Genomic DNA, 13,859 nt, shown 5'->3' on the forward strand with positions numbered 1-13,859 from the left:
TGAATAGCAAGGTATTTCTTCAGCATCTCCAGAAAAAACAGGGATGAACTTCAGCACTTCTGAGTCAATGCTCTTATGTCCTGGTGTTGTTACTGTTTTACCATGTGGCTTTTTATATCCTGCTATGACCTAGGGAAGTATTTCCCCAAGGTTTTTTAACATCTCAAATAACATCAAACTGCTTGAGTGGAATTTCATTGCCAGAGCACCAGGTGGTTCTATCTGGATTTTTCTAACCAGAAAAGAAAATGGCTGGTTTCCTCATAGCCATGAATTGAGATCCCTTCAGTTTCAGGTGGGACGGGTATACAGAAGGAACTAAGAGCCACACATGAAAATCTGCCACGTTTTGTGCTCTAAGCACTAGAATTTTCAGATAAAATTAGTTTAAATGGCAGTTTTCTTCTTAATAAATTTCAGAATGGTATGGTAGCTAACTTAACATAGAAAAAATACTGTCCTTCACCATTAAAAAAAAAAAAAAGAAGAAGAAGGAAAGAATGGCCTGATCATTTGGTGTCTCATCACTATTTGTCTTGTGTTAACAAAAGATTAAAGTGCAGATGTAAAATTTTTTGAAGGTACACCAGAAATTGTTAGCAGTGATTTCAGTGTTTTAAGGAGAGGAGAAGGAAATTTTGTTCCTTTCTGTACTGCTTATAAAATAAACATGCATTACTTAAAAAATAATTTTTAAAAATTTACAATAATCAGGTAAAGGAGAGAAACAAGAGACCTATAAACTCATCTTTAGAGGACCTGAGAACATCATCCCCGTGGCGAAGGGTCTCCAGGGCAGGACACAGCCTGTATCCGCGGGTCAGACTAGTCTGAGCATTATGGTAGAGATGCGGTGGCGAGCCACCCCAGGGAGCTGATTTTCTGAGTAATGAAGAACTTGATGATAAAGTAAACACGAAGGAGCACACACAGTGAAAGTGATGAGGGAAATCAGCATTTCCATATTCAAAAGAAGGTATGTCAGGTACTCTAGAAGCTAAAATCACAGCTGATAAAAATACCCTGATTCACAACCCCGGGAACGTGGTTGGTGATGCTGTGAGAGTCTAGTATGGTGGCAGATGGCAGCTAAGGTTGTGGAGAGCAGAGCAGAGCCAACAGAGAAATTGAATCACAATGTAATACAACCTGAAACTAATGTAACAACTGTGGGTCAACTTTCCAAAAAAAAAAAAAAAAAATTAATTAAAAAAACACCCTGATTTCAATTTCATTTCAAACGTATGTGTCTATCTCCTGGCGGAGGTAGATTTTATCGCTCCTTATTCTTAATGTCTTAGTTTGAAAAATGTATATTTGCATCACTGTTCAAATGCACATATATGTCTTTTTTTAAAATAGATTTTATTTATTTCTTTGACACACAGAGAGAGAGAGAGATCACAAGTAGGCAGAGAGAGAGGAGGAAGCAGGCTCCCTGCTGAGCAGAGAGCCCCATGTGGGGCTCGATCCCAGGACCCTGAGATCATGACCTGAGCCAAAGGCAGAGGCTTAACCCACTGAGCCACCCAGGCACACTCTTTTTTTTTTTTTTTAAATAAACGGTATAAGTCTCTCTCTCTCTCTTTCAGGTCTACAATTTCCACACAGATGTATCTGTGTTGGGGGGGTATGAAGGGGTGAGACTCTTAAGCTGGTTTTGAAATGGATGTGTTAAAAACCAAGGTTCAGTAGTCTGGCTAGTGAATGCTCCCCTCATTTCTCCGTGCGTGCGGGTATTTCAGTAATGGCAAAAATCGTTGTTCGAGGGGCGCCTGGGTGGCTCAGTGGGTTAAAGCCTCTGCTTTCGGCTCAGGTCATGATCCCAGGGTCCTGGAATCGAGCCCCTCATCAGGCTGTCCACTCCGCGGAGAGCCTGCTTCCTCCTCTCTCCCTTTCTGCCTGCCTTTCTGCCTACTTGTGATCTCTGTCTGTCAAATAAATAAATAAAATCTTAAAAAAAAAAAAAATCGTTGTTCGAAACATTCCCTGTTGGTGGTCTTATTTTCACAGAAGACCTTAAGTTTTCTTTTTTTGCTTGATGTCCTGGGAGTTCAAAAATTGTATTCAGTAATTATATTCAATAATAGTTCTATAGGATTATTAAAATGTAAGTAGTCAAACTTTTAATCTTCCGAGGGTGGCAGAGAGATTCCAGGCTGGTTGCCCCATGATCCTGCCTCCTGGTATTCACACCCTTCTACGCTCTCCTCCCACGGAGTATGTGATTTGCTTCTAGGCTGCAGAGGGGAAGCTACTTCTGATGACATCGCATCACAAAATATTTCATCTTGCTCTATGGACTCTTCCTATTAGCTTGATGAAGTTAGTGCCCATAAAGGAGAAGCCCTCCTTGCAAAGAAGTGCTGAGAGCCCTTAGCAGCTGCGAACAGCCTCTAGCTGCTAAAGTGATCCTGATTGACAGTTAGCAAAAAGCCAGGGGCCCCAGTTCTACCAAGGAAAAGCAATGAATTCTGCCAGCAACATCTGTGACCTTGGAAGTGGATTCTTCCCCAGTTAAGCTTCCACATTAGTGCATGGACCAATCAGCACCTTGCCTGCAGCTCTGTGCGACCCTAAACAGAGGGCAGCTGAACCATGGCCAGATTCCTGACCCACAGAAATGGTCTGATAATAAATGGGTATTGTTTCAAACTGCTGAGTTTGTGGTCATTTGTTATGTAGCAATAGATAACTAATACAAGAGGGTTTATTTCCCCCAAGCATCTTTTTTCATTTTATGACTTAAGTACACACATTTGAGTATTTAGAAAGTTTTTCTTCTTTTTCCTGAATTATTTCTATTCCCTCCAGTGTCAGTTTTTGTTTGTTTGTTTGTTTGTTTTGTTTATTTCTTTTATCCTGCTGTTTCAATGGTTATCTTTGTTTTAAGTCAGAAGGACTAAAAATGTTGGAGTTTTCTCTGCTTTGTTTAAGATTCTCTACCTCAAATTCTCTTTTCTGAGGATGCATTCTGCCTAAAAATTCTTCAGAGTGGGACTGGAAGTGTTGATTAACAGTTCAAAAGAATTGCATCCAACACTATAGTATCGGTACACGTGTCAGAAGCCTATTAGAACACAGACTTTCATGTGAGAGGCTTTCAATCTGGGTCACCAACATCTACTACACTAGACAGCTTACTTCCTCTCCACTGTTTCAGTCTGCCTTTAGGGACAAATGCTGACTGTCTTTGCTTTTGGTGCGGGACTGAGGGGTGATGAAAATGTCACTTTTCATTTTCAGCCCCCAGGGGTCAGACCAGCAGATTCCTTCTCATCTTAAATGCTGCCTCTTTGTGCTCTCTTCAGCTGTTTCATCTATCAATAAGCTTTTATCCATCTTTAGTCTTCCAGAAATATTCTAAATATATGTTTTCCATTGTAATAGGCCCTTCCGTGCTCTTGGATATCCTAGTCCTTTCAGTGAGTGCATTCTTCTGCTGGGGCTCCTGTAACAGAGCATCATGGACTGGGGAGCTTAAATCACAGAAATTTATTTTCTCACAGTTTGGGAGGCTGGAAGTCCAAGATCAAGGTGCTGGCAGGCTGGTTTGTGGTGAGACCCTTCTCCAAGGCTTGTAGATGCTCGCCTTCTTGCTATGTACCCGCATGGCCTCTTCTCTGTGCATTAGGTATGCCTGGGGTCTTTTCCTCTTCTAAAAGGTCACCAGTCCTATTGTATTAGGGCCCCACCATGGCAACCTCGCTTAACCTTAATTATGCATTTAAAGGCCCTTAATTATGCCCTTTAAAGCCCTAAATCCAAATCCAATCACATCAAGGGTTAGGACTTCAACCTATGGATTTGGGGGAGGGGAGGACACAGTTCAGTCCATAGCAGTGGGACATCTGAGGAATCTTCCAGATTTAACTGGGAACCAGGCCTCTTGTTTAAGAGCATCATGCCATGTTGCTGGATCTTGTAAGGCTTGGAACTCTGGACAAATGCCAGAATCTTTGGTAAAGTTAGGTGCCACATGTATATTTTTTATATAGCAAAACGATATAACTATATAACAATATAACTATATTGTTTTGCTGCTTTATATAGCAAAACAATAGCAAAAACTACATGAGCAGCAAAAATATTTTATTTTTTATTTATTACTTTTTGGTGATAGTGAGCACACTAGTTGGAGCTAATTTCTTACTTCAAACTTTGGACAATAAAACCCGAAACTGAACCAGAAGTTCAAACAGGGTAGGCAAGGGAGAAGCATTTTCAGTGGAACCATGCAGCCTCGCTGGGAGAGAGTGAGGGCAGCGGGGCGGGCAGCAGCAGCTCCAGGATTCCCTGGGTATAGTTCAGGGAACTGGGAGCCCTGAGCCAGCAGCTGGGAAGGGCAGCAGGTGCAGGACAATACCCAGGTATTTTCCTGAGCTAGAAGGGGGGATTTGGAGGTGCCCCATTCCAGGGAGCCAGCTGGTGGAGCCAAGTCACAAATTGCTGTTCTCTTGTTTCTGTGTGTGACCCCACTGTGGCTCTTGGCTGGTGGCCTGGGAAACACCTGTTGCCCCGTTATTGGGGCCCATGGACTGGTTCAGGCTGCTGCAAGCTTAGGGACCAGATAGTTATCTTCAGTAAAAATAACATATCTTCGTCAATGAAAGACTTCGTTAGTTGGCATCTTTGAGCAAAACTCACTCCCCTCTATAAAAGATTCTTTTGTACAGGTACAGATCCCAAAACATGCCTCCAGTATGAGGTAATGTCTTCTAGAGCAGTTGCAAAAATGAAAGAAAACATTAAATGGAGAAATTGCTTTTGAGTATAAAAACAGGTGATTTTGACTATAAAAAACAGGTGATTGCTTTCACTGTATCACCTAGCAACACTCTCACTTTTCCATTTTTAGCTCAGTATTTATAGGTAACTTCAAATTATGATCTATTTCTCCCTTATATTGATGCATTTATTCATGACAGAATTTTATTTTTATTTTATGATGGTTGGGTATTTTTAGTATCCCAGATGCTTTCCAGAGTGGTAGAGTTTTGGTCCTCACAATTTAAAGTCAAATATAATTTTGTGTTACAAATATAGAAAGGACAAAAAAAAAAAACTATTCAAATTCTTTTAATTAGAACTTTGCTGTAAATATTTCTTGAAATATTTGTATGACCTAGAATTTTCAAATATGTTCATCTTAGAACAATCGTTAAATAAAAAGGCATTTGGGGTATTTTGTCTTCACAAATTTCTAAATGTTCCTACTTCTGTCTTTATAACTCATGTGGCATTTTAATAAAAGCATGATGTAAAATTTTCCTACTTTAAGATGCATTTCCTAACCCTACAATGGTATTGTTATTCTGTGGGGAAGTATTACACCACAGTGAATTTGAAGCTCAATGGCAAATGTTTTTTAAGCATCTACTATATACTAAATTCTGTGCTTGGTACTTGGGATACAAAGGCACATCAATTGTCATAGTATCCAGCCTGCATTCACTGTCCATGTAGAAACACAACACCAGAAAGATAGTCTCAATATAGCGTAGATCCCCAAATAGGAGTATAAGGCAGCAGCTCTCAAGACTTTTTTGGTCTCAGGACTACTTCATATTCTCAAAAATTAATGAGGATGTCACAGAGCTTGGGTTTATATGAGATATCTAACCATCTGTCTGTTAGAAATTAAAATTAAAAAATTAAAAATATTTATTGATTAATTTAAAAAGAACAAAATGTATGTTCACATTAAAAATATATTTTCTGAAAAATGACTATTTCCTAAAAGTAAAGTACTGGTAAGAGTGGCAATATTTAGCATTTTTTGGAAATCTCTTTAATTGTTGGATTAATAGAAGATAACTGGATCCCCACATTTGTGTCTGCATTGAATATATTGCAGTAACTTGTTTTGTTTGAAGTATATGGAGAAAATCTGGATCCATGCAGATATGAGACATGAAAAGGGAAGAGTATTATAATAGCCTTTTTAGATAATTGGGTATATTCTTCTTTGATAATACATCAAAACCAAACAAGTAGTAGTTTCTTCTAGGCTAGGTGCACTGTGGAATCCAAAGCTGTATTAGTGAACTTTTTGTACTGTTTCGCATTGAACTCCATTAATATATTTTGTATTTTGATTTAATCTTTTTCCAATGTACGATTTTGTGATATAGTGCATTGGTTGTTTGGAAAATACTGTTTCATTATGTTCTCCAGAATTTTCAAATGTTGACATATTTTAAAATACCATATTTTAAAGATCATTAATATTATCATTGAGCTAATCTAATCAACAATTAGAAATGTCTTTAAGAATTAGGAAGCTGTCAAAAAAAAAAAAAGAATTAGGAAGCTGTCAAATGCATGGTGGCTGATACACGTTTATCAAAATTCTAACTTTCCCTTGAAAGTTGGCAACAAATACTACCAATTGTTTTCCTTGTAGTGACTGACTAACTTGGTTCACTTTTGAGAAAATGCCCACCTGCCAAGTAGACAAGGCTGAGGAGCCATAGTTTGTCGGTTTTTCTTTCAACTAAAAATGGTAGTCCACGGGGAGAAAAAAACAAATACAAAGAACCAACCACCTAGCTCAGCTTGCAACTCAGACATCATGCAGATCTCTAAGACAACTATCAAGCTTTGATTTGCAGCAGGAGTGCTTTATATGTACATCCCATTTTGCCAATCAGAATGAAAAAGACGGTACTTGAGGGCTGAGATGTAGCAAAATTAAGATTTTTCACTGTGAGTACATAGCAGTGAAGACCATTAGTATATTCTGGCGCCACTGCCTGGAGTCATGCTGGCCTCTAGTAGTTTTACCCACTACTGCTTACAACATGGTAAAGAAAGGCAGACGGTGTGTAGCATCAGTATGAAAATATTTTTGCCCTTGTGTGCCCCATAAAATTTTCTGGGGGACTTTGAGAACCACTGCTCCAAGAGAACAAAAAAGAGGCACTTGATGGTCTTGTTTTGGGGAAAGGTCGGGGCAATGGGAGGAGAGAGGTGGGTACGGGCTCACGCATGGGATGACTCTCCAGCAGGAGCTCGGGGGGTTGAAGTTATTCAGTGAAAGAAGATAAAAGACGGTGTATAGAAAGTGTATTATTTTTATATCACTGAATAGTGAATCATCACAGATTGAATGGTTTAAAACAACACTTGTTTTCTGGCTCCACAGAGTTTAGGTGTGGTTTCATAGGTTCTTCTGGTAGGATCTCACCAGGCTGATATCAAGGTATTAGTTTGTCTTTGTTTTCATCTGAGGCTTGGGGTCTTCCTCCAGGCTCATGCGTTTGCTGGCGGAATATAATGCATGGTGGTTGTAGGACTGAGGTTTCTCTGGTGTTGCTGCCTGATGGCAGTTTATCTCTTCACAGCCAGAAGATTCTTTCCCTTCTGGTTTTGTCCTTCCCAAAGGGCTCAATCCCTTTTCAAGGCTCACCTTCAGGTCAGGACCACCCAGGATAATCTTCCTCTTGATGAACTCAAAGTCAATTTTTCTTAGACTTTGTACCTTATCCTGAGAATTAAATTCATTATATTTACAATCTTACCCACGCTGAAGGTGTTTTAGAGGGTTTGTACACCAAGGGGCAGGAATCTGGCAGGAGCATCTCAGAATTCTGTTTATCACAGAAGGTCATACGGACAGTTCAGGCAGAGATAGAAAAATGTGGGGAAATCAAAGCCTTGTTGAGAACATTTTTGTAGCAGGAGCTAAGGGTGGGATGGAAAGGAAGTGCGGCAGAAAGGGAAGAAGAAAGCTATCTACTTCAAAATTGTCCCCCTGGCTGTTCTCTGGGGTGCCACAGTAGATTGCCGTCCCCAGATTCTCCGCCTTCCCCACTGGTGCTGCGTGTGGCCTCGTAAGGATGGTTCTGAAGGAGAGATGAGCTATCTTTCACATTTCATGGAGAAACTTTCCAGAACTATTTCAAAAGAAAAGTCTCAGCTGTCATGGTTTACTTAATTTGAAAAGAGAAATGCCTTCCTAACCTTAGGCAACAAACCGCATTTCAACACAAAATCAATGCATTGAAGGGATTCTCCAGGATTTAATAACTGAGAGGGTAGGTGTCTACCGAGAGACTTGTGATTATGTGCTCGCCTACTCCCCAGCCTCGCCAGCTCCAGTTCACCTTCCTGTGCAGATGCCAAAAGCATCCTCATCAAGACTTTGCTTTTAATTAAGTCACTTATCTTCTCAAAAGTCTGGAAAGACTCCTGAAAGTCTCTTGGGTAAAAGTAGAATTTCTGATCATGAATTATGAGGCCTCGGCCCAGAGGTGTCTTTATTCCTACCCCATCTTCCTCATTTTTTAGGCATAATTTTGTTGATTACAGAGTACCTAGCCATTGGGATGCATCCTCAAATTCCGCTTGGGGGAGAGAAGGTGAAATGAGGGATGTGTCAAGCCCACCTGTCCTGAGAAGCACCTCACCAGCTGGGACCTTTGAGATGGGCAGAAATGAGAGAAGAAGTTAGCTCATTTTCTCTGTGAAATCACAGAGCTCTCCTCTTTAAAATGCTTCTTCAGAATTATTAGCACAAATTATTTGTAGACATTAGAAAGGAACGAGGGGAACAAGCAATAAACAACTGAACGAAAACAAAGCAGGGCAATAAAAAAAATACCCTCAAATTTTTTTTTTTTTTACAATATCCTTCAATCTTTGATTATAAATGCAGCATTCCTCCCTTTTGAGTGGGGTTCTTTTGTCTCCCGCTTGTCAATACCTTCTTTCTTTCTTTGTCCCTCCCTCCTTTTCTCTCTCTTTTTAAAAAATTTTATTTATTTATTTGACAGAGATCACAAGTAGGCTGAGAGGCAGGCAGAGAGAGAGAGAGAGGAAGAAGCAGGATCCCTGCTGAGCAGAGAGGCTGCTGTGGGGCTCGATCCCAGGACCTTGGGATCATGACCAGAGCCTAAGGCAGAGGCTTAACCCACTGAGCCACCCCGGTGCCCCCTTCCTTTTTTCTCTTAATTCCCTTCTTTCCTTTTTCCAACATGGACTAATGGTGCATGGCACAGGGGCGTGGCACAGGGGCTTTATCTGTTATAAAGACAGATATAACAGAGTCTCTCCCATCAAGAAAGGTAATTTCTAGAAGGAAAGACATATAAAGAAATATTTTAATTCAGTGTGATGCAAAGGAGCCAAGCGGTCATGTCGTCCTCAAGGGTGTGGTGATCAGCAGTCTCTATAGCAGATTCAACTTTTCAGCTAGGCCTGAGAGAATGAGGGGTTTTGGTTTTTTGTTTGTTTGTTTGTTTTTTCCCATATGGACGGGTGGAAGGGTTTTCTGGGAAAGGAAACAACATGTACAGAGCGTGAAACTTTGGAATAGCCACAAGTAATGATCTATTCAACATTAATTGGTGGTCTCTAGATCTACACCATTACAGTCTAGAAAGAATTTAAAGTCATTTGTAAAATGCATGTACTACAATAAGATGAACCAAAATGAAAAAGATAACTGGGTGAGAAAAATCAGGACAGAAAAATTAGGGTAGGAAAAATAGGATAAATTTAGTATACGAAACACATGGTGTAGGACTCTGTCCACTTGCCAGAGGAAGGCCATAAATCTGGATCTAAGCCTTTTGGTGCCAACCCCAAAAGAGAGAGATGCAATTAATTACAACAGTTAGTGTCCATGGGATCAGATGAGCCAGGTGTTCCGGCGCCGCTCAACTATTCCTGGTGTTGCTAACGAAGAGGAATTTCTCCCAGGGGTCTGCGCAAAGAGGACATTCAGTAATTCTGGGAGTGCTGCCCTCAATAGCATCTTGATAGCAGTGCAAGGTTGAAGCTTACGAAACTATTCCTTATAATACCTTCGGTGTAGGCTAAGTATTTCTAGGGTGCTAGTGGGGAAAGTATTTCTACATTGCTCAAGGTTAAACATTCTTAAGACTTTCTATGGTTTTCCACCCCACCCTTTCTCTCTTTTTAAACCAAGGTGGGGCCCGAGTTACAGGCACTTTAACACTTTTCCCATTCTAAAATTCTCAGTGATGCTATATGGTGTGTATCTGATTGACCATTGATCTGGGTGCTAGCTGGTTTTATGATCCTTTCAGGGATTCTTTAATTTATGCTCATAATGATTTTGTCAATTTACTTCTCAGTTATTTTACAGTTACTTGCTCTTTTTCTTCCATTAGATAATAAAATTCTTGCAACTAGAGACAGAGGTGTACACAAAAGCACATTGTTCTATAGCTCAGCCTGGAGTTGGTCTCCAATTGGTGTAGCTGATTTACTGATTTTTGGGTGATATCATCTGACCTCTATTTCCGTTTTCTTCCTTTAACAAAGTAATTTCTAATCCCTTTAATCTTTCCTGATCTTATTGTCCTTGAAAACATTGCCTAATGCATTAATCCTTTGACTCAGAAACTTTGGTAACTTTTATTTTAATATCCCTCCAAATTCGACTCACCTAAGAGGTATCTAAAAATAAAGATAAGAAATATTCTGGATTCTTAAAAGGAGAAAATAATAACCTTGTCGCTTTTAAATGTGGCGCATTTATTCAAGTCTAAATCAAAAAAGCTTTAATGGTAAGATAAAAGGACCTATTAATACTGGTACTTAAACTTAATTCTGCAATATTAACAGCCCATATTAAATTTGTGTTATCATTTCTTTTTACTTGTATAAATCTATCATTTTTATAAGTCTAGAATGCTTCTTAAAACAATACATATTCTATGCCAGCCTAAATAATAATTATATCTAAATATGTCAACTCCAAGCTAATCTAAATGTAGGACTATTTGTAAGAAAGTCAAGGAGAATATTTTAGAAATGTAATGCATCAAAATAAAATAAAACCCTAGGAAGTTCTGTCATAAGTTCTCACTGGGTAGCAGTTCTAAGTTATAATCTCAGCTGTGCAAAGGGCTGAAGGGTGGGCTATTTATAAAATGACTGCAAAATGATACACAACAACCCTACTTCTCTCTGGGAGTTCAACTGCAGGGAAATGATTCTTTCTGTGATAGAAGTTGTACTCCACCAAAGATCTTTCAGAAAAAATAGATGAAGGATTCTTAATTTAAGACCTATTCCAACCTACTTGATGAACTAGTATAAAATTCAAGTACAAAACCAAATACCCTTCCAAAAATAAATAGTGAAAGGCAAAGAGGAAGGCAAAATAGTAAAATAAACATTAAAAAAACAAAATAGTAAGAAACAATATATTAATGATAGAAAATAGAAATAATCGAGAAGATTATAGATTGATGTGTGGAAACAAATGAAAACGGACCAATGAGAAAAATCAAAGGTGATTTTTTTCAGAGTTTGCTATAGCATGAGAGTCAACCATCATTACTTGCACCTGGCAACAACTCCTAGGCCGGCAGAGGAGTGGGAAGCTGTAGAGCGGGTGGAGATGGATAACAAAGAAGGCTTTGGGTGTGCTCTGCCTGGAGGCTGTTGGCCTGGGGAAGCTCTGGGTGAGCTAACTAGAAGCAGAACATCTGATGTGATTGGTTGGCGGTACATATTTGGCTTTCTCTGCATGATCCTAAATTGGAAACAGGGACCAAAATTAGGGATGCTGTCAGTTATTAATTAAGTCTTGGACCTTTGGGGCCAATTGTTAACAGAAGTTACCGATTAGCTTCCTGGATTGTCAGAGATAGCAGTCTGATTTGCTCTGTGTCTGACTTCTAGCAGGCTGACTTCCTGGGCTGATTACTGTAGATAAAGGTGGTTTTCTGGGAAGGTCGCTGTGGGTTGTTAAGTCGGAGTTTATTTGTATCTACGGTCTGGCTGTTGTCCAAAGAGGACAGAAAAGTCCCCAAGTTAGCTGTTGGTTCTCTGAAATTATAGATACAGCTTTCTAGCTCTGCAGAAATGATCAGACTCTAGAAAAAATGGCTCATACAATGCAATTAAAACAACACTGATTTTTATTCCTTCATTTACTATGGAAATTGTCTATGTTCAGTTGAGAAGCCAGCTTAGGGACTCAAAAACTGGGAACTATTTTAGTCTCAAATGATGGAGACGGAAGAGGAAGGCTAAGTATGAGAGTCATTGTAGTTCGTTGTCCCTCTCCTCTGCTTGTGGAATATCTCAGCTACAGCGTGGTTTGTCTAGTTTAAAAAGCATCTCAGATAATGCCTGAATATGTTCTGAGCTATTGGTGTCCCCCTCCAACTGTCCCATTCCCCCATCCATGACAACCCTAGTGCCAAGGAGGGCAGGAACTCTGTCTGGTGACAGGTACACTTGTCCTCGAGTTCTCCTGGGGAAATGCCGCTCCTCTTGTTCTACTAAATGCTGAGAGGAGAACATGTAGACAATTATTACAGCGCATTCGTATCTTTCTTCCTAGGATAGAGGGAGGGGTCAGTGAGAGAGATTTATGTTTTTACAGTAGGAATACAAGGAGAAAAGGGGGGTAACATGCAGATTCTTAGACTTACAGCAAAGCAACAAGCTGAAGAGACAGGTAGTGTTGAGAGAGAAGGGACCATCATAGGAATTCCTTTAGATCCCCACTTAGTGTATCTACAGCCAGCCCTGGGGTTCCAGGCTCAGAGTGTTCCATGTCCACTTCATATCCAAACCATCTCAGGGAGAAGAGCAGAGGATAGGAGACAGATACGGCATTTTCATCTAAAAGAACTAAAAGCAACCAAATGGACTGTTTAAATCACTGTGTTCTCAATTCTTCAGTGATTCTACAGTAAATAATAGATTTTGTAGTAAGAGCTAACGCACACACACATGCACACACAGGGGCACGGGGCATTGAAATACATTCCATCCAATAATGCTGATTTTGTGTCATTCTGATAGGTCTTTTAAAAATTTTATTTTATTCTTTTCCATTTTTTTAAAACCAGTGATGGTGATAACCTCCTAAACTAAAAATCATGGCCAACTAAAGGGTCATGGCCCTCTATTTGAAAGTAGCAATTTAAATTTTGACTTGCTCAAAGCTATAATTCACATTTTACATTTAGATCATTTCTTTTCCTACTAGCTATCATGTGGAGGCTGAGAGGCAATATCCAGATAAGTACAGGGGAAAAAAAGAACAAGAAAAAAAATTGATATTTGTGATACATCAGATTTATAATGTGAGTGAATTTCATGACTTCATCTCTAAAGCTTCTTCTTTCCAATAACTCAGTGTTTCTCTTTTTTTCCTTTAGGATTAATTAATGCAGTTCATTCACTCATTCACATCGTGAGCTACTCTTTTCTACCAGGGGGTTTTCCTTGGCTTAAGGATAAATGTTATTAGGGTGCCTGGGTGGCTCAGTGGGTTAAGCCTCTGCCTTCGGCTCAAGTCATGATCCCAGGGGCCTGGCGAGGGAATTCAGTGTGAGTTTCCTGGGAGGAGGAGGAGCACTATATATCTGTGTGAGCACAGGCTATGTGCACTGTTTCATGAGCTCTTACAATGGCCCTATGAAGTAGGCATTATTATTCATCTTCCCTAAACTGAGGAAATCCCTTTAAGGGGACTATGTAACTTGCTAAGTCCCATAGCTGGCAAATGGCAGAGTTAGGATCAAACTGAGATCTGTTTCTAATTCACACCCGTCCATACACTTTCCACCATCATGCTGTTTGGAGAATGCAGGTGATGATACACAAAATTTTTAAAATGCAGTATGGGAGGGGTATCTACATACCTGTCTATTTATCTATCCATCCATCCATCCATCCATCCATCCATTCTTCTATCGTCCCTATATAGATATACAGATATTTATGTATCTTTCAGCCTTTCCAATTGGTCCAACTAGTAGAGTTTGTAGTGCAGATTGCTCATCAAAATATCCTAGTAATTACAAAATTGTTGAGTTTTAGAAATTATGGCCATCATAATTTGACAATGGCCATCACTAGAA

The sequence above is a fragment of the Mustela nivalis genome (genome assembly GCF_964662115.1).
Source record: "Mustela nivalis genome assembly, chromosome: 5".
NCBI lineage: Eukaryota > Metazoa > Chordata > Mammalia > Carnivora > Mustelidae > Mustela > Mustela nivalis.